Source organism: Salvelinus alpinus, chromosome 10 (genome assembly GCF_045679555.1).
Source record: "Salvelinus alpinus chromosome 10, SLU_Salpinus.1, whole genome shotgun sequence".
Classification (NCBI taxonomy): domain Eukaryota; kingdom Metazoa; phylum Chordata; class Actinopteri; order Salmoniformes; family Salmonidae; genus Salvelinus; species Salvelinus alpinus.
Genome location: NC_092095.1, coordinates 32,294,328 through 32,314,001, shown reverse-complemented (window position 1 = coordinate 32,314,001; position 19,674 = coordinate 32,294,328). Strand labels below are relative to the sequence as shown.

Here is a 19,674-nt window from a genome sequence, read left to right as displayed (position 1 = left end):
AAAAATGGCAAAGAATATGGGAAAAATGTGCACGTGTGGCTACAAGCGCAACTTGGTTTTGCCGCACTGGTCTGTAGAGTACAGTAGGTCTGAGTCGTGCATGTCAATGCAATAAAATCCTACTCCGATGTGTTCTGCCTACAACAAAATATCTTGCATAGTTCGTTTTGTTTAGGTATGTTGCATTGAAAGTGGCTAATATTATGTTGATTCGATCACAACTCCCACATTAAATGGAAACGTTGATAGTGTTAACTAAGGGGGAAAACTCTAGTTGAGTTGAGTTCCATCTGCATGTGCTGATATTTCTTCTGCACAGCAGTCCAGGGCGAGCTACATGCAGCAGAGAGGAAACATTGATCCCAACGCTCTCTATAGCGCTACTAAAGGAAAGGGTTTTTTTCCGAACGTGAGTGACTCCAATTGTTGGCCTGTACATGCTCTAATTCACAGTTGGCTGCTGAGGGGAGGACGGCTCATAATAATGTCTGGAAAATAATGAATGGAATGGCATTCATTTAATACCATTCCACGCATTCCGCTCCCACCATTACCACAAACCCATCACCCCCAATGAAGGTGCTATCAACATCATATGCTCTAATTGTATGTTTTGTGTCCACCACGACTGCTAACATGAGTTCCAAATATCTGTAACGGTCGCCCCAGCGTGAGTTGTTTTGTGCACATGTAACAGTATAACTTTACCGCGTCCCCTCGCCCCGAACACGGGCGCGAACCAGGGACCCTCTGCAGACATCAACAACAGTCACCCACGAAGCGTCGTTACCCATCGCTCCACAAAAGCCGCGGCCCTTGCAGAGCAAGGGGAAACCCTACTTCAAGTCTCAGAGCAAGTGACGTAACCGATTGAAACGCTATTAGCGCGTACCCGCTAACTAGCTAGCCATTTCACATCCGTTACACACATGATATCAGAATGTACTGACTGTTCCAAGATGTAATTGTTGCGCAACAGGACAGTTAACACCCGCTGCCTGCTAATTATCTATAGGCTGTTTCAACTTGTCAATTTCAAATTATTTTCTAACAAGTGTTATTTTCTAACAGCAGTTTGAATTGAAGTTTGTTCCACCTCCTCATTAATTCACATAGAAGTAAATAAAACTTGTTCGAAAATAATTTTAAATTGACAAGTTGAAACATAGCCTATAGATAATTAGCAGGCAGCGCGTGTTAACTGTCCTGTTGCGTAACAATCACATTTTGGAACAGTGAGTGCATTCTGACATCATGTGCATAAAACAACTCAGGCTGGGGCGACCGTTAGAGATATTTGGAACTCACATGTGAAAAGGTTAAGTCACCACAGAAGTTAGTGTGAAGACCAACATGACAAACATGAAATGAAAAAAATATTTTTGTAATCTAACAATAAGAAAACTTTACTGCATTTGGTCATCCCCAAAATGTGGCCTTTCAAATATTTATGTTGTTGCTTTTCTATTTATACATTACTGTGTTCTATGTTTGTGCTTTTCTAATAACCATTTTCTGTGTTCATGCACGTGACTGATTGAACGAACCCTCAAAATCAGTAACTGCAATTTGGCAGTACGCCCAGACCCTTGCTTTGAGAACGATATCTCAGTTTCAAGGTCTCAACTTAGAGAGAAGAAGCCTTGTGATGTATTGATCTGTCACATGCATGACCCAGTATTGGTCAGTCACATGAATGAATCAAACGTTAATGATTAATTCATTATGCATAAGCTAAATCATGCAAATAAGAGAACTAACGGTACTGCCCCATGAGAGCTCCTGACAGACGTTCACCATGGTGCATCAAGTTTGATTCTTTTAAGATTGACTACAATTTAGCGTCACAAACCCGATTACTGATTCTGCCTGCAGAGCTTTCCAGTGGAGGTCTGCGAGGAAAACCGGTGGCGCGTTTTATGAAGCGTGAGAGAAATTCCCATCTGACCAAAAGATGACCAGACCCGCCCAGACCAGACCCTTACTGAGAGCTGCCCAGTAGGAGACACATCATCCGCGAACAATTGAGGGACTGCAACTGATTTCAGTAAGTCAATTTCAATGAATCTGTATAAAAATAACACAAATTATTAAAAATAAAATCAAGGCGAGTAACGCATAAATAGGTACCCATAGTCTTATAGAGAGAAGGCTACTCACTAGTTTTATGAGAAGACTAGAGCGAGGGCGTGCCATGGAGATCCCCACTGACAGCTGTCTGTAGACATTCATAAGAAACATCTATGTGGACTGCAGCCACTACAAATAACACAAGGTATTTTTGAGTATTGGGGTGTTATTTAAATGTATAGCAGTAAACATATGGTGCATAGCAAGTAATGACAAGGGAATCGTTGAAGATGCACATGGGTAATAAGGCAGATTACCGGGTGTATTTGGTAATAGTACTAAATAAATGTGGATGTGATCATTGTGTGATTGTGAGATATGACATATTAAGATGTGTGAGAGAAAAATTACGTATTTACCTGCTTTGTTTGATGTTAATAGTTAACAATTAAATTCTTAACATTGGTAAAGAGATTTTCCTCATTTGCAATACTGTGCTTCTGAGAAAGGATGGTTCCCCCCTCTCTGCTCCCTGCAGCTGGTTTAGATGTATCGTCAAGGACACGGGGCGACTCAGAGATAACTTGCAGCTTGGGATAGAGAACTTGAGGAACAAAATGGACCTGTATTGTTACAAAATCATTTTCTGTCTCTGAGTAACTTGGTCAAGAGCCTCTGAGAGTGACCACAGTTCTTCGGTCCATCCTGTTCTTCTTTTATCTTTCAAGGGCACGGCTGTGGAGATATGAGGTGAACAGAGGCTGACTTGAGCATTTTTAAGAATTCTATCAGCAGAAAGAAGTAGTGTTATCACTTGTTTGTGCGCTGTGACCTCACAAAACAAAGCCACCAGAAGAAAACAAGGTAGCTTATGATGCCCTGATTTGCCGGGGAGGGGTGGAACCAGCCATGACTAAGCATTTTTAGGTCCACTATATAAAACCTCAGCATTTTCTGTATCATTGAGCTCTCAACAAATCACCTACGGGTGGTTCGTTGACCAGCTTCATTATTGCAATAATTAACCGATATCAAATAAAGATTGATTGTTTGAAGAAATGACAGTCTCTCTCACTTGATTAGAATTTCCACTACAGATGATTGAAAGTATTATTATTAAGATTGAAATGTTGATATTAAACTGATTTAAATTTGGATAACAACATTGAAATATGGATAAAAAGTTTAAATTTGATAATAAGATTGAAATGTAGCTATAAATTACTGAGTGAATGAGCGCTGTCAGGGGACTAGCTCACGTGTGAAAGAGGTGAATGAATGCCCCAACCTATTCTGTGAGCTGAGTTTTTCCGATCTGTAACGTTATCTAGGGTTCTGTCCACCACTGCCATTGGATATACAGGTAGAGGATAACACGTTTCAGAAATCTCATACGTAACATATCTCAGAGGATAATATGATAATATGTCTCATTAGAGATAACATGATAACATGTCTCATTAATAATGAGGATAACATGTCTCTGAGGTTAACATGACTTTAGATTACATGAGGATAACATGACTCATCAGTGGTTTGATGTATAACGTTATTATGTATGTGGAGATAAGAAAGAGGAGAGTATTATTCCCGAATATGCTGTAAAATAGAAAACTAGAGTGAGTATTCATACCCCTGTATGAATAGAACACTGTTGTTGAGGAGGAATTTGTGATGTAAGATCTGATGAAGTAACAGTAGAAGAAATTATAATAATATAGAACTTGCACCCCCACACATAGATGTACGTAAGTGGTGTAAAAAGTATTCTGAGAAATGTTCAGAGTGGTCCCTTTATGGATCATTTGAGGTATGATGATGTTAATACTTTCTGAAGGCACTGTATTTTACTTGTGACTGTTCCATTCTCACCTACAACATAAGGTGTTGAAATGGTATGTAGCATTTCATGCCAGGCTAGTGACAGCCTGCACCTTGACATTTATCCTCACATTTCCATACAGACCCTTAAAGGGTAGGAGGCATGAGTTTTTACTCGCCAATGTAACAACACAGTGTGGTTAAAGACTTAGTTGTAGTCACAATCTGGTTACCTATTCATGGGTTGCACCTCCGTCACTCAGAACATAGTTGCCATTGTTGTCAATGTTCTACGAATGCCGCAGCATATTGATGTCTGACTGATGGTTCATGCCAAGTCTTTCTGAATGGGGGCAAATTAATGTTTCGTAAATTTTACACTATAGTGGCCTGGGAATAAGATGACATCGCTAAAGTAGACAAATAATTAGTCATAAACAACTTTGCCATCATTATGATGTTGTCAAGTTTACTTTAGAGAGATGGCAATGTTACCATGAGCTAGCAAAGTTTGTCAGAAATATCTAGTAATGCTAACGTTAGCTAGCTAAAATGCAGGTGTTCTACCCTCAATCTTAGTTAGCTAAAGTTATACTTTTTCTAACGTCTATCTGGAGACGTCACAATGACGACAAAAGCTTGTCCTACTAATTATTTCCCTCCTTTTGAAATGTCATCGTGTTTCCAAGCAACAGTAATGCACTTTAGACCAGTAGTGTAAAAAGCACCCAATTGTCATAACTTGAGTAAAAGTAAAGATCCCTTAATAGAAAATGACTGAAGTAAAAGTGAAAGTCACCCAGTAAAATAAGTATCAAAAGTAAGTATCAAAAGTAAAAGTATATATCATTTGAAATTCCTTATATTAAGCAAACCAGACGGCACGATTTTCTTTTTTTTTTAAATTTACGGATAGCTAGGGGCACACGCCTACACATAATTTACAAACGAAGCATTTGTGTTTAGTGAGTCCACCAGATGAGAGGTAGTAGGGATGACTATGGTCAAAGCATGTAAGATGGCTGTGACAGAGAGGGCTGCCTCGCTTCCAGTTCTAGTTCTTAGGAAACTTTGCAGTATTTCGTTTATTTATTTATTATTTCTTACATTGTTAGCCCAGAAAATAGCCCCGAAGCAGATCCTTTGTCCGCACCACCCAGGGCAATTGAACTGATTCCAGAGGCCAACCCAAAACAATGGCGGTAAAAAATAGGGACTCGAAGCGGCTTAGGAGGCTTCAGAGTATATTACTCACTAATATTCAGTCCCTGGATAACAAAGTTGACGAGATCAGGGCAATAGTTTCTTTCCAGAGAGACATCAGGGATTGTAACATACTCTGTTTCACGGAAACCATTTTGCTTCCTATAGGCAGAAACTCAAACTGGAAGTACCCGTGCTAAGGACAATTCAATGCTGGTCTGACCAATCGGAATCCACACTTGAACACGCGGACTGGGATATGTTCAGGGTAGCTTCCGAGAATAATGTTGACATGTACACTGAGACGGTTACTGATTTCATCAAGAAGTGTATAGGAGATGTTGTACCCACTGTGACTATTAAAACCTACCCTAACCAAAAACCGTGGATAGATGGCAGCATTCCCGCATTCCCAAAACTGAAAGCGCGAACCATTGCAATTAACCATGGCAAGGTGACTGGAAATATAGCAGAATACAAACAGAGTAGTCATTCCCTCCGCAAGCCAATCAAACAGGCAAAACGTCAGTATAGGGACAAAGTGGAGTCGCAATTCAACGGCTCAGAGACAAGACATATGTGGCAGGGTCTACAGACAATCACGGACTACAAAAGGAAAATCAGCCACGTCGCGGACACTGACATCTTGCTTCCGGACAAGCTAAACACATTCTTTGGACAAGTTAAACACGTTCTTTGCCCGCTTTGAGGATAACACAGTGGCACCGACGCAGCCAGCTACCAAGGACTGTGGGCTCTCTTTCTCCATGGCCGACATGAGTAAGACATTTAAACGTGTTAACCCTCGCAAGGCTGCCGGCCCAGACCGCATCCCTAGCCGCGTCTTCAGAGCATGCGTAGACGAGCTGGCTGGTGTGTTTACGAACATATTAAATCTCTCCCTATCCCAGTCTGCTGTCCCCACATGCTTCAAGATGGCCATTGTTCCTGTACCCAAGAATGCAAAGGTAACTGAACTACATTACTATTGCCCCGTAGCACTCACTTCTGTCATCATGAAGTGCTTTGAGAGGCTAGTCAAGGATCATATCACCTCCACCTTACCTGTCACCCTAGACCCACTTCAATTTGTTTACCGGCCCAATAGGTCCACAGATGATGCAATTGCCATCACACTGCACACTGTCCTATCCCATCTGGACAAGAGGAATACCTATGTAAGAATGCTGTTCATTGACTATAGCTCAGCCTTCAACACCATAGTACCCACCAAGCTTATCATTAAGCTCGAGGCCCTGGGTGTGAACCTCACCCTGTGCAATTGGGTCCTGGACTTCCTGACGGGCCACCCCCAGGTGGTGAAGGTAGGAAACAACATTTCCACTTTGCTGATCCTCAACACCATAACGGTGTGTGCACAGCCCCCTCCTGTACTCCCTGTTCACTCATGACTGAGTGGACATGTGTCGTCTGCAATCATGAAGTTTGCAGACGACACAACAGTAGTGATTACATGCTGGCATTACACATCTGGCTAAAAGACTACTGTAGCTCTGCTGGAGTCACTTTTATAGATAACTTTGACACCTTCTGGAAACAGAAGATACTCTACAAGAATGACAGAGTCCATCCAAATCATCTTGGCTCCTGGACTCTGTCCACGCATTTCAAGGCTGCGTTGAAACAATGACTGGTCAATGATCCAAGACCAGCTCAGTTAATCCCTACCATTGTGACAATGAGTCGTCATAATGTTGCATCAAATGTACATGATCTTAGGGGCATTGGCAAACACAATGTAAGTAACTTAATTTATGTGCCCCTAATTGCACCGAATACTTCTGTTTATCCTACAGCTATTGTATGCAGTAAACATGAGCCTATGAACCAGAGTTACACTGTTAGCACTGAGGGGGTGTGCCCTAGTAGGAAGACCACTTTCTGCAGCTCACCCTGCATCGGCTCCAATATAAATAACATGAGTAAATCTACTGCTGATAAGCTTCCCAGTAAAGCATTAAAAGTGCTAAAAATAGCCCATGTTAACATATGCAGCCTGCGGTACAAGGTCCATGAAGTCAATAACTTGCTTGTAACAGATGACATTCATATTCTTACTATCTCTGAAACTCACTTAGATAATACCTTTGATGATACAGTGGTAGCAATACATGGTTATAACATCTACTGAAAATGCAGAAATGCCAACGGGGGCGGTATTGCGGTCTATAATCAGAACCACATTCCTGTAAAGCTTAGAGAAGATCTAATGTTAAATACTGTTGAAGTAATATGGCTATAGGTTCATCTGCCTCACCTAAAGCCCATTCTTGTGGGAAGCTGTTATAGACCACCAAGTGCTAACAGTCAGTATAATATGTGTGAAATGCTTGATAGTGTATGTGATATCAACGGAGAAGTATATTTTCTGGGTGATTTAAATATTTACTGGCTATCATCAAGCTGCCCACTCAAGAAAAACGTCAAACTGTAACCAGTGCCTGCAACCTGGTTCAGGTTATCAGTCAACCTACCAGGGTAGTTACAAACAGCACAGGAATTAAATCATCAACATGTATTGATCACATCTTTACTAATGCTGCAGAATTTTCCTTTAAAGCCGTATCCAAATCCAGGATGTAGCGATCACAATAGCCATATCTAGGATAACCAAAGTTCGAAAGGCTGGGCCTAATATAGTGTATAAGAGGTCATACAATAAGTTTTGTAGGGATTCATATGTTGATGATATAAAGAACATTTGCTGTTCTGTGATGTGTAATGAAGAGCAACCAGACGCTGCACTTGACACATTTATAAAATTGCTTATTCCAGTTACCAATAAGCACACACCCATTAAGAAAATGACTGTAAAAACTGTTAAATCTCGTAGGATTGATGAAGAATTGAAAAATTGTATGGTTGAGAGGGATGAAGCAAAAGGTATGGCAAATAAGTCTGGCAGCCCAACTGACTGGCAAACGTACTGCAAATTAAGAAATCATGTGACTAAATTAAATACAAATAAACTATGAAACAAAGATAAATTATATAAAGAATGAAAGTAAAAAGCTTTGGGGCAGCTTATATGACATTTTGGGGAAAAAGCCAACTTGACTCCATCATTCATTGAATCCGATGGCTCATTCATCACAAAGTCCACTGATATTGCCAACTACTTATTTGACTTTTTCATTGGCAAGATAAGTAAACTTAGGGATGAAATGCTAGCAACAAACGCTGACACTACACATCCAAGTATATCAGACCAATTTTGAAAGACAAGAATTGTACTTTTGAATTCCGTAAAGTCAGTGTGGAAGAGGTGAAAAAATTATTATTGTCTATCAACAATGACAAGCCACTGGGGTCTGACAATCTGGATGGAAAATTACTGAGGATAATAACAGACGATATTTCCACTCCTATTTCACACATCTTCAAATTAAGCCTACTAGAACGTGTGTACCCTCAGGCCTGGAGGGAAGCTAAAGTCATTCCGCTACCCAATAATATTAAAGCCCCCTTTACTGGCTCAAATAGCCGACCAATCAGCATGTTACCAACCCTTAGTAAACTTCTGGGAAAAATTGTGTTTGACCAGATACAATGCTATTTCACAGTAAACAAATTGACAACAGACTTTCAGGACGCTTATAGGGAAGGACACTCAACATGCACAGCACTTGCACAAATTACTTCAGTGCAGCTTTTGACATTATCGATCATAGTCTGCTGCTGTTCAGTCGTGTGGTCATGTGCCACAAAAAAAGGAAAATTGCAATTGGCTCAGAACAGGGCTGCACGGCTGGCCCTTGGATGAACACAGAGAGCTAATATTAATAATATGCATGTCAATCTCTCCTGGCTCAAAGTGGAGAGATTGACTTCATCACTACTTGTATTTATGAGCGGTATTGACATGTTGAATGCACCGAGCTGTCTGTCTAAACTACTGGCACACAGCTTGGACATCCGGACATACACACACGATAACATACGCACTTTACACACACATACACATGGATTTAGTACTGTAGGTATGTGGTAGTGGTGGAGTAGGGGCCTGAGGGCACACAGTGTGTTGTGAAATCTGTGAATGTATTGTAATGTTTTTAAAATTGGATAAACTGCCTTAATTTTGCTGGACCCCAGGAAGAGTAGGGGATCCATAATAAATACAAATTACGCTGGAGGCTCCGGACCGCAGACCGTCGCTGGAGGCTCCGGACCGCACACCGTCTCAGGAGGTTCCGGACCGTAGACCATCTCAGGATGTTCCGGACCGTAGACCGTCTCAGGAGGTTCCGGACCGTGGACTGTCGTTGGAGGTTCCGGACCGTGGACCGTCGTTGGAGGTTCCAGACCTTGGACCATCGTTGAAGGTTCCGGACCGTGGACCGTCGTTGGAGGTTCCGGACCGTGGACCGTCGTTGGAGGTTCCGGACCGTGGACCGTCGTTGGAGGTTCCGGACCGTGGACCGTCGTTGGAGGTTCCGAACTGTGGACCGTCGTCTTTGGAGGTTCCGGACTGGGAACTGTTGCCGGAAGCTCTGGACTGGGAACTGTCGCCGGAAGCTCTGGACTGGGAACTGTCGCCGGAAGCTCTGGACTGGGAACTGTCGCCGGAAGCTCTGGACTGTGGAGGCGCACTGGAGGCCTGATGCGTGGTGCCGGCACTGGTGGTACCAGGCTGATGACACACACCTCAGGGCGAGTGCGGGGAAGAGGCACAGGCCGTACTGGACTGTGGAGGCGCACTGGAGGCCTGATGCGTGGGACCGGTACAGGTGGCACCGGGCTGATGACACGCACCTCAGGGCGAGTGCGGGGAAGAGGCACAGGCCGTACTGGACTGTGGAGGCGCACTGGAGGCCTGATGCGTGGGACTGGTACAGCTGGCACCGGGCTGATGACACGCACCTCAGGGCGAGTGCGGGGAAGAGGCACAGGACGTACTGGACTGTGGAGGCGCACTGGAGACCTGATGCGTGGGACCGGTACAGGTGGCACCGGGCTGATGACACGCACCTCAGGGCGAGTGCGGGGAGGAGGCACAGGACGCACTGAACTGTGGAGGCGCACTGGCGACACAGTACGTATGGCCGGCGCAGGATATACTGGGCCGTGGAGGCGCACTGGAGGTCTGGAGCGTAGAGCTGGCACAACCCGTCCTGGCTGGATGCTCCCTTTCGCACGGCAAGTGCGAGGAGCTGGCACAGAACGCACCGGGCTGCGAATGCACACTGGAGACACAGTGCGCATCACCGCATAACACGGTGCCTGACCGGTCACACGCTCCCCACAGTAAGCACGTGGAGTTGGCTCAGGTCTAAACCCTGACACCGCCAATCTCCCCGTGTGCCCCCCTACATTTTTTGGGGAGCTGCCTCTCGGGCTTCCGTCTTTGACTTAACTCCTTGTATCGTCGCCGTTCCTCTCTCGCTGCCTCCATCTGCTCCCTTGGACGGCGATACTCTCCGGCCTGCGTCCAGGGTCCTTCTCCATCCAGGATGTCCTCCCATGTCCACTCCTCCTGGCCACGCTGCTTGGTCCTTTGGTGGTGGGATCTTCTGTCACGTTCGTTATAGTAATGATCGGACCAAGGCGCAGCGTGCGTAGAGTTCCACATCTTTTAATTAATGGAAACTCACCAAACAAAACAAACAAGCACAAACGAAACGTGAAGCTACTGGTGTGCACACAGGCAACTATCTGTAGAAAAGATCCCACAAAACACAAAGGGAAAATGGCTGCCTAAATATGATCCCCAATCAGAGACAACGATAAACAGCTGTCTCTGATTGGAAATTATACCAGGCCAACATAAACCATTAATCACCTAGATGACCCACCCTAGTCACTATCACGCCCCAACCAACAGAGAATAAACAGCTCTCTATGGTCAGGGCGTGACAATAAGCTAGTCTACATTCATATATTGGCTTTGGTTCTGGGTAACATCAAGAGTGTGTTGTTAAATAGTAGTTTTGTGATAATACTGTATTTGTGTGTCTATCTCTGTAGGATGATGGCAACTTTGTGATCTACGGCTAGACACGGCCGGCCCCAACCGTCGCCGACACACAGCAGGACTCCCCCATGTGGCACACCAACACCTCTAAGCTCAGCTGCAAGATGTGCTGGATCAACCTAAAAGACGACGACACCCTTGTGCTGGAGAAGAACAGAGTAGACATCTGGAGCTCCAACGAATCCTTCGCCATGAATGAATGAAGTCACAAAGAGTGACGCTTTTTTAAAAGTCGGTTACTACAGTGCGTATATCTCTGACTGTCTGAATTGGGCAATCTCGTAACTTTTTAAGTGTGACCAATAAAACAATCAGTCACTTTTAATTGTGTCAGTATAGGATTGTTATTAACAGAGCATTAAATCATGTCGTCTTTAGATTCCAAGGTAGCAGTACAACATGACTGTATTCATAGCAGGAATATATATGGTCGTTTCCATGTAAAAGAACGCAAGGGCACCAACATGTGAATATCAAATCTGGTGTCAAATGAAAGCTAAGAGTCCATATTTTTGGGTAATGAAGGCATAGATTCATTTTTCTAATCATTTTCCATCCTAAAAAATAGGAATAAGCATTTGATTTCTGGTCACAAGGATGGAAAAGAGGTCTTACAAAACATCTTCTTGAAAAATTTGAAGGTATTAGAAATACATCAAAAGTCAATGATGTTTAAGTAATGGCCCATGTCAACTAATATCAACATTTACATTTAGTTTTGCAGAAATTGTTCTGTAAGTTTAAGAAATATTGCTTAGTGTCTTGTCATTCTGTCACCAAAAACCCACATATCTTTAAGATATTTTATACTGAACAAAAATATAAACGCAACATTTTTTTTTTTTTACCTTTATTTATTCTTATTTACAATGACGGCCTACCCCGGCCAAACCCTTCCCTAACCCGGACGCTGGGCCAATTGTTTTCCGCCCTATGGGACTCATGATCACGGCCGGTTGTGATACAGCCCAGGATCGAACCAGGGTCTGTAGTGACGCCTCTAGCACTGATATGCAGTGCCTTAGACCGTTCCGTCACTTGGGAGCCCCCAACATGCAACAATTTCAAATATTTTACAGTTCATATAAGGAAATCAGTCAATAAAAAATAAAAAATGTGCCCATAATCTATGGATTTCACATGACTGGGCAGGGACGCAGCCGTGGGTGGAGCTCGGAGGGCATACAGTGACCTTTTATTTTCCCCAGCACAAGGTGCAACTGTGTAATGATCATGCTGTTTAATCAGCTTCTTGGTATTTCACAACTGTCAGGTGGATGGATTATCTTGACAAATTATAAAAATGCTCACTAACAGGGATGTAAACAAATTTGCGCTAAAATTTGAGAGAAAGAAGCTTTTTATGCATATGGAAAATTTCTGTGATCTTTTATTACAGCTCATGAAACATGAGACCAGCACTTTACATGTTGCATTTATATTTTAGTTCAGTATATCATTTCACTCCCTCGTGAGAAGGGAGGATTATGAAAGTTCACAGAAGCAACAAGTAAAGGTAGACTTAACAATTAGTTCTAGTGCTTTTAATTATACACATTTTGTTTATGAATTATTAAGTGATTAAAACATGTTACTCTGTTACCAAATCGGTTACAGAGTGACCAAAAGATCTGTAACACAATGATTGTAATTGAATTGGCCACAGTGGGAACTCATAGTAGTTAGTCACAATCCACAGTTACAGTAGAGTACAGTACAGTAAAGAAAAATAGAGTATAGTTCAGTACAGTAGAGTTCAGTACAGTACCGTACATTAGAGCACACATTAGTAGAGTACAGTATGATGTAATATACTCTACTCTACTGGACTGGACTTTAAAGTACTGTACTAAACTATACTCTGCTATAGTGTACTGTGCTCTACTGTACTGTACTGAACTCTACTCTACTTTAGTGTACTGTGCTCTACTCTACTCTACTGTACTGTACTTAACTATACGGTGCTGTATTGTGCTCTACTGTACTGTACTGTGTTCTACTCTACTGTAGTGTGTGCTGTGCTGTATTGTGATGTCAACATAGACATCTAAGACTGGTACAGATTTGATCCGGTCTGGACCAACCAAATGTGGGTTTGTTTGGGGGCAGAGCTCGTTACAATATTAGCCAGTGTGTAGAATAATACACAAACATGCAAAGGAGGATATTAAATGTTTCTACCTTTGTGTAGCTATTCAGTATAAATCACCATGAAGAGAATGGTCACCTTCTTCTCCAACGCATTTCGAAAAGGAGGCAAGGAGAGACGATGCAAGGAATCAAGGAAACATTTATTGAGAAAGAGCCTAGAATTGCTACTATTGTGCTGTTTTTCCAGTCCAGGGGCACCACCTCTCAGCTGAACAGAAAAAGCAGCAGCCACATTGATCACGTCTGTGAATCAGTCAAGTCAAATCAAGTGAACTCATTTCAAATCAGTACCAGGTTGATTAGCTGCCAGGCAGTTTACCAACAGAATCTGGGAACATTTGACCAATAGGGATAGAGCAGTGCTGAATTACTGCTTGAGTTATTTCATATTAAGCATAATGACATAAATAACACTGTACAGTCAGTACAGTTACACACACTCTTGCAATATTAAACTATGTACACATTCAATTCAGTTTCTGAATACACCGCTGTTTTGATATCTCCCTTGAATTTTTCCAAATGTCTGGTCATGTGAAATCATTTAGGCCTGCTTGTGTTCATTTAACGATCTGAAGGGTGTTTTTTGAGGAGACACTCCAGACTTATTTGATTGGATGTGGAATTTTTAGAGAGAGCGTGTCAGTATGATCTGGAGATTTGTCCTTCTTCATTCTTGATAATTGAATACACTCATCTGAAAACACTTATTCAACGCAACTATGTCATTGAAAATCACACAAAGTGCACAATGTGTTAATTGCTAAGATGACTGATCCCCAAACATCCAAGCACCCAGATGTCCAGACAAAACTTTTCGGCTGTATTTGTCACGTCACACTAAACTAACATTAAAGTGAGAATGTGGAGCATTCTCTGAAGTAAGGGATTACTTGCACCCAAAAAAGAATCACCAAAATCTACCAGTGAAGTACGATAACACTTTTCATAGCCACATGTCAAGCCTAGTTCTCTCCTAATAATAGTCTGTACATGCAATTAATGTACTGTTTTCTTACGACCTTCCTCCTTGTCTCTCTAATACAAGAGGGACGAGAAAAGAGGGACAAACACTCAGGCCAACGGCTTCAATGTGTGCCGCATGTGGCTGAGGAACGACGGCAACCTGGTGATTGAGAGGGACGGAGAGGAGGTGTGGAACTCCGCCCAGAGCAGGGGATCAAAGTGAAGCAGTTTGTGATCTAATGTCCCTCAGTCACTCTGTGGAGGAAAATAAACTTCATCAAATGTATCTGAAGTTCTGGTGTTCTGTTCTTGTGTCCATTGTTGCTTGTTTTTTTACATATTTTTTACAGATATCATTTTCCATTCACAGTGTCAGAAAATATAGCCAAGACCTGAAATGATTGAACTAAGGTTATTAGGGTAACATGCTTAACTCATAACTTAACAAGATATTGATATACTGTAAAGCTCAGTCACGCCCCACCTAATTTTACAAGCTTATGTAATTTACTGACACATACAATATATTTAAGTGATAATGCCCGAGAAGCCGGTGTTTGGAGGATATATTGGCACGGGTGTTGTTCGTCGAGGGCCGGAAAACCGTGCCACTATATCCTCCAAACACTGGCTTCGAGGGCATTATCCCCTTTAAAAGAATATTTTAAAAACACCCCAATTTCATGATATCCAATTGGTAGTTACAGGCTTGTCCCATCGCTGCAACTCCTGTACGGACTCGGTAGAGGCGAAGGTTGAAAGCCATGCATCCTCCGAAACACGACCCTGCCAAGCCGCACTGCTTCTTGACACACTGCTTGCTTAACCTGGAAGCCAGCCGCACCAATGTGACTGTCACGACTTCCGCCGAAGTTGGCTCCCCCTGCCTGTTCGGGCGGTGCTCGGCGGTCGTCGTCACCGTCCTATTAGCCGCCACCGATCCCTTTTTCGTTTGTCTGTTTGTTTTGTCTTATTAGTTTCACCTGTGTTTCTGTTTTCGGTTAATGAGCTTCCCTATATGTAGTAGGTAGACCCGCCCTTGTTTTGTGCGGGATTGTCTTTATGTTACGTGTGTGTGTTTTAGGTAGAGGTGTATTATTTTTACTATTTACTTGGCACCCTGTGTTTTGGGTTATTGAAGTTGTTCGCTGCGCCCTGTATGTTTGAGCTTATTCATTTTTTGTGTGCAATAGTAAAGGAGCACTCTTCCCAAGTGGAACTCTCTGCGTCTGATTCCTTCACCCACCTAGTCCCGCGTGACAGTGTCGGAGGAAACACCGTACAACTGGCAACCATGTCAGCATGCATGCCCCCGGCCCGCCACAGGAGTCGCTAGAGCGCGATGGGACAAACACAATCCAGCCGGCCAAACTCTCCCCAAACTCGGACGACACTGAGCAAATTGTGCATCGCCTCATGGGTTTCCCGGTCGCGGCAGGCTGTGACACAGCCCCGGATCGAACCCGGATCTGTAGTGAAGCCTCAAGCACTGCAGTGCCTTAGACCACTGTGTCACTCGGGAGGCCCCCTGGCATTATCACTTTTATACAACGAGTTAGCAACATATTCATTAAAAATGTTATTTTGATTCATTTATTCATACTATTTCATCCTTCCGCAAGATATAGTCCCGACACAAATCTAGGGCTGCTACCCAAGCCGACTGGTCGTTCGTTCTATCGGTTCGGTTGCAAGAGATGCGACCCAGGCTTCAGTCTTTTTGTTCTGTATATACGGACGCGACCCAGTCGTTCGTTCTAAATGTTCCATTGCCATACTGGCTGGCATCGTTCCTATCCCTTGCTTGCTAGCTATCCAACTACGGCTAACTTACAGTCACGTCAGACAGTGCAGCCAGAATAACAGCAAAGTATCTGCATTTGTTTAAGCTGCTTTCTAGTGACATTTATTTGGATACATCCATAACAAGCTAATGCGGCATGATTTTGCCTGGCATAGAAAATGTGCTCTCTCGTCAGGACACTGTTGTTCAGAGGAGCTAGCCAACAACACAGCTAACACAATCACTTCAAACTGAAGCTGGAAAGACTGCAAACTAGCTGCACTTCATTTTGTTTTACCTTTGTATATCTTTGTATATATCCATAAAAATGATGCCAGCTGATTCATGATTTCGACTGACTGAGAAACGCTGCCTGCCTGTCTGTCTCGTCCCAATTCCTGACACGTTCATTACTATGGGACAGCCGAAGATCGAATTTGAATATTGAAACAACGTTGCAAATGTCGGAGAGATAGACAGCAAGGTTTATACAAATCTCCGCTGTTGAAAACTAAATGTTAGTCTAAAAGAAATGTGAGATCATGTCTAGATGCTTTTTATAGTGAAGAGCAAGTTTATAAAGTGCCTGGCTGGGGTGATGAGACATTGGATTGTGCAGTCAGATGGAACAGAGTAAATAGGCACTTTAACGTCATAGATTTAGCCGGTGGTAATTTGTGGAATAGACAGCGGCTGGAATGCGGTTTTAACCAATCAGTATTCAGGATTAGACACACCCCTTGTATAAACAGTATAGACTGGGTGTGCATAAACTGACCCAAATTTCACACTCCAATAATTTCTATAGTTTTTTCCTGACCAAACTCTGGGCCCTATTTATAACTTATAACTAGCCTATAACTACGGTTAGGATCAGGTCACATGGTCAGGCCATATGCCCGTAGCCTACTTAGTAATTATGTCTTGTGAGACAGAGAGACAAGGTGAACTAAGATGGCCCAGTCAAACAGTACAACATAGACCTAATTACTGACTCAGCACTGGAGTCAGCAGAGCTCTGAACCTTACTATGCAGCCACTTGTCTTAGATGCATGATTAGACAACCCAGCACAATCCATCTCATTTCTACACTAAATAAAACACTGTTTGACACCTAAAACCACTCAGGTCTACTGTAATTGAGTGAACATGATATCACATTTTGAAATCACATTAAGAACCTATGAAACATACGGTACTGTGAGCTCAAAGCTCACTCCACTAATAAGTCTGTCCAGTACCTCAGGACGCCCATGAACTTGGTGAACTTTTCATGTTGACTGAGAGGAATATCTGAACAACACAAGTCTGATAAGCTGTTGTTTGCTGTGTATTTCTATGCCAGTAAGACTGCATTTTGTAGTTCTGAAAATGGTACAGGTAATAAAAAAAACGTCCATCGGTTACTTATTGTAAAAGTTCAATCAAATGTTAATTATGGTCTAGAACACGCAATTTTAAGCTATTTGCAGAAAAGAAGTCCTGGATGCTTTGCTAGCAATAGACAACAAGAAATCCACAAGGGCCGACCAATTGCATCCTGGTCTTCTTAAGTGAGCAGAGCCCATCATTGTTGGCTCAATAACCCACATTTTTTATTTAACATTATTATCAGGAAATATTCCAAAAGTATGGAAATCAGCTCTTGTTCTGCCATAAGGGCGGGGATAGAAGTGATCTTAATTTCAAGGCTTCCTTGTCTAGCTAAGATCCTTGGTAAATGTACAACTTTGCACCATTAAAGCAACCACTTTAGTTCTTAATGATCTTATTACGTTTTAGACACTAAATGAAATGTGCTGCTTTATTTGTGGACCTGTCAAAAGCTTTTCGCACTGTTATTATTGAATAAGTTGTCCTTGATAGACTTGAGATCAGACGCCTTTTCATGGTTTCATGATTATCTTAGTGACAGAACTCAGGCCATCGTGATTAATGGGGTTAAGTCTGAATTTCTTGAAGTACATAAAGGTGTACCACAGGGGTCGATTTTGGGACCTGTTCTCCTCACTATTTGTGACTCGTTTCAGGAAACTAGGCGTATGTTGCCGCCACTAATTCACAGGATAGCCATTTGAACGTAAACTTTTTTTAAATCAAAAAGGCAGAAATGCCTTCTGGAACATGTGAACTTTCATGTGCCTTAATAACAAGCTTGTATGCCATCTGTAAATATGAATAAAATTGTTAAATTACGAGCCTAGTTGGTTTAGCCACAGAAAAAGTCAGCAACCTTCCCGCTAGCCATGATTGGCTGAGATAATTAATACATTTTATATAAACACCATTGGTCAATCTGTTAAAAATAAAAACTTTATGTAGATTATACTATTATGTATGCTACTGCCCCGAATGTTGATCTGGCCATGTCAAAACTACAGTCAGATTTTATAGCTATGCAGGAATCCCTTGCTGATTTAAATCTTGTGCTTAATGCGGGCAAAATTAAATACATGTTGTTTTCAAACTGATTCAGATGAACTACACATACATTCCTCCTCCACCAAACTTTACAGTTGGCACTATGCATTCTCCTGGCATCCGCCAAACCCATATTTGTCCATTGCACTGCCAGATTGTGAAGCGTGATACATCACTCTAGAGAACATGTTTCCACTGCTCCAGAGTCCAAAGTCGGCGAGCTTTACACCACTCCAGCCGACGCTTGGCATTGGGCATGGTGTTCTTAGGCTTGTGTGTGGCTGCTCGGCCATGGAAACCCATTTCATGAAACTCCTGATGAACAGTTGTTGTGCTGATGTTGCTTCCAGAGGCAGTTTGGAACTCGATAGTGAGTGTTTCAACCGAGGACAGACGATTTTTACACGCTACGTGGTTCAGCACTCAGCTGTCCGTTCTGTGAGCTTATGTGGCCTACCACTTTGTGGCTGAACCGTTGTTGCTCCTAGATGTTTCCACTTCACAATAACAGAACTTACAGTTGACTGGGGCAGCTCTACCAGTGCAGAAATTTGACGAACTGAATTGTTGGAAAGGTGGCATCCTATGACGTTACCACGTTGAAAGTCAGTGAGCTCTTCAATACGAGCCATTCTACTGCCAATGTTTGTCTATGGAGATTATATGGCTGTGTACTCAATTTTATACACCTGTCAGCAATGGCGGTGGCTGAAATAGCTAAATCCACTCATTTGAAGGGGTGTCCACACACATTAGATGGTTCTCCAATCGAATGTGTTCCCGCATATAAATACTTAGGCATTTGGATTGATATGGATTTGATGTTTAAAAAACATGTAAATGAGCTGGTTAAGAATCTAATATTTAAAGTTGTATTTTTCTACATAAACAGATTGTGCCTTTCTCTAAGCAGTAGAAAGCAGATTATTCAGTCAACCTTTTTATCTGTTTTTGATTATGGTGATGTTATTTATCGGTGCAGCTGCTCCTACTCTTAAACCTTTTGGATGTTATCTACCATAGTGCCCATAGTGACAGTTTTGATACTCATCACTGCATTCTGTATCAAAAGGTTGGCTGTACTAAAGACCCGTAGATCTCCACATTACTCTCTTGTTTACAAAGCCCTACTTCATAAATGTCACTCTTATCTAACTTTGCGGTTGCATAACCTATTCACAGGATTGGTTAACTCTTGCGGTTCCTAGGGTCTCCCCCGAGCTAGGTAAATCTGCTTTAAGTTTTAATGCACCGTATTGCTGG

The 19,674-nt window shown here is 42.5% G+C and overlaps 1 long non-coding RNA gene across 1 annotated transcript; it reads left to right on the top strand.

The window, feature by feature from the left end:
* Positions 1 to 319: 319 nt before the first annotated feature.
* LOC139531919 (uncharacterized) lies at positions 320 to 11,412 on the top strand. The gene is made up of 3 exons (XR_011666456.1): positions 320 to 409; positions 1,876 to 2,047; positions 11,083 to 11,412. It is a non-coding gene; the product is annotated as an uncharacterized lncRNA (long non-coding RNA).
* The last annotated feature ends 8,262 nt before the right edge of the window (positions 11,413 to 19,674 follow it).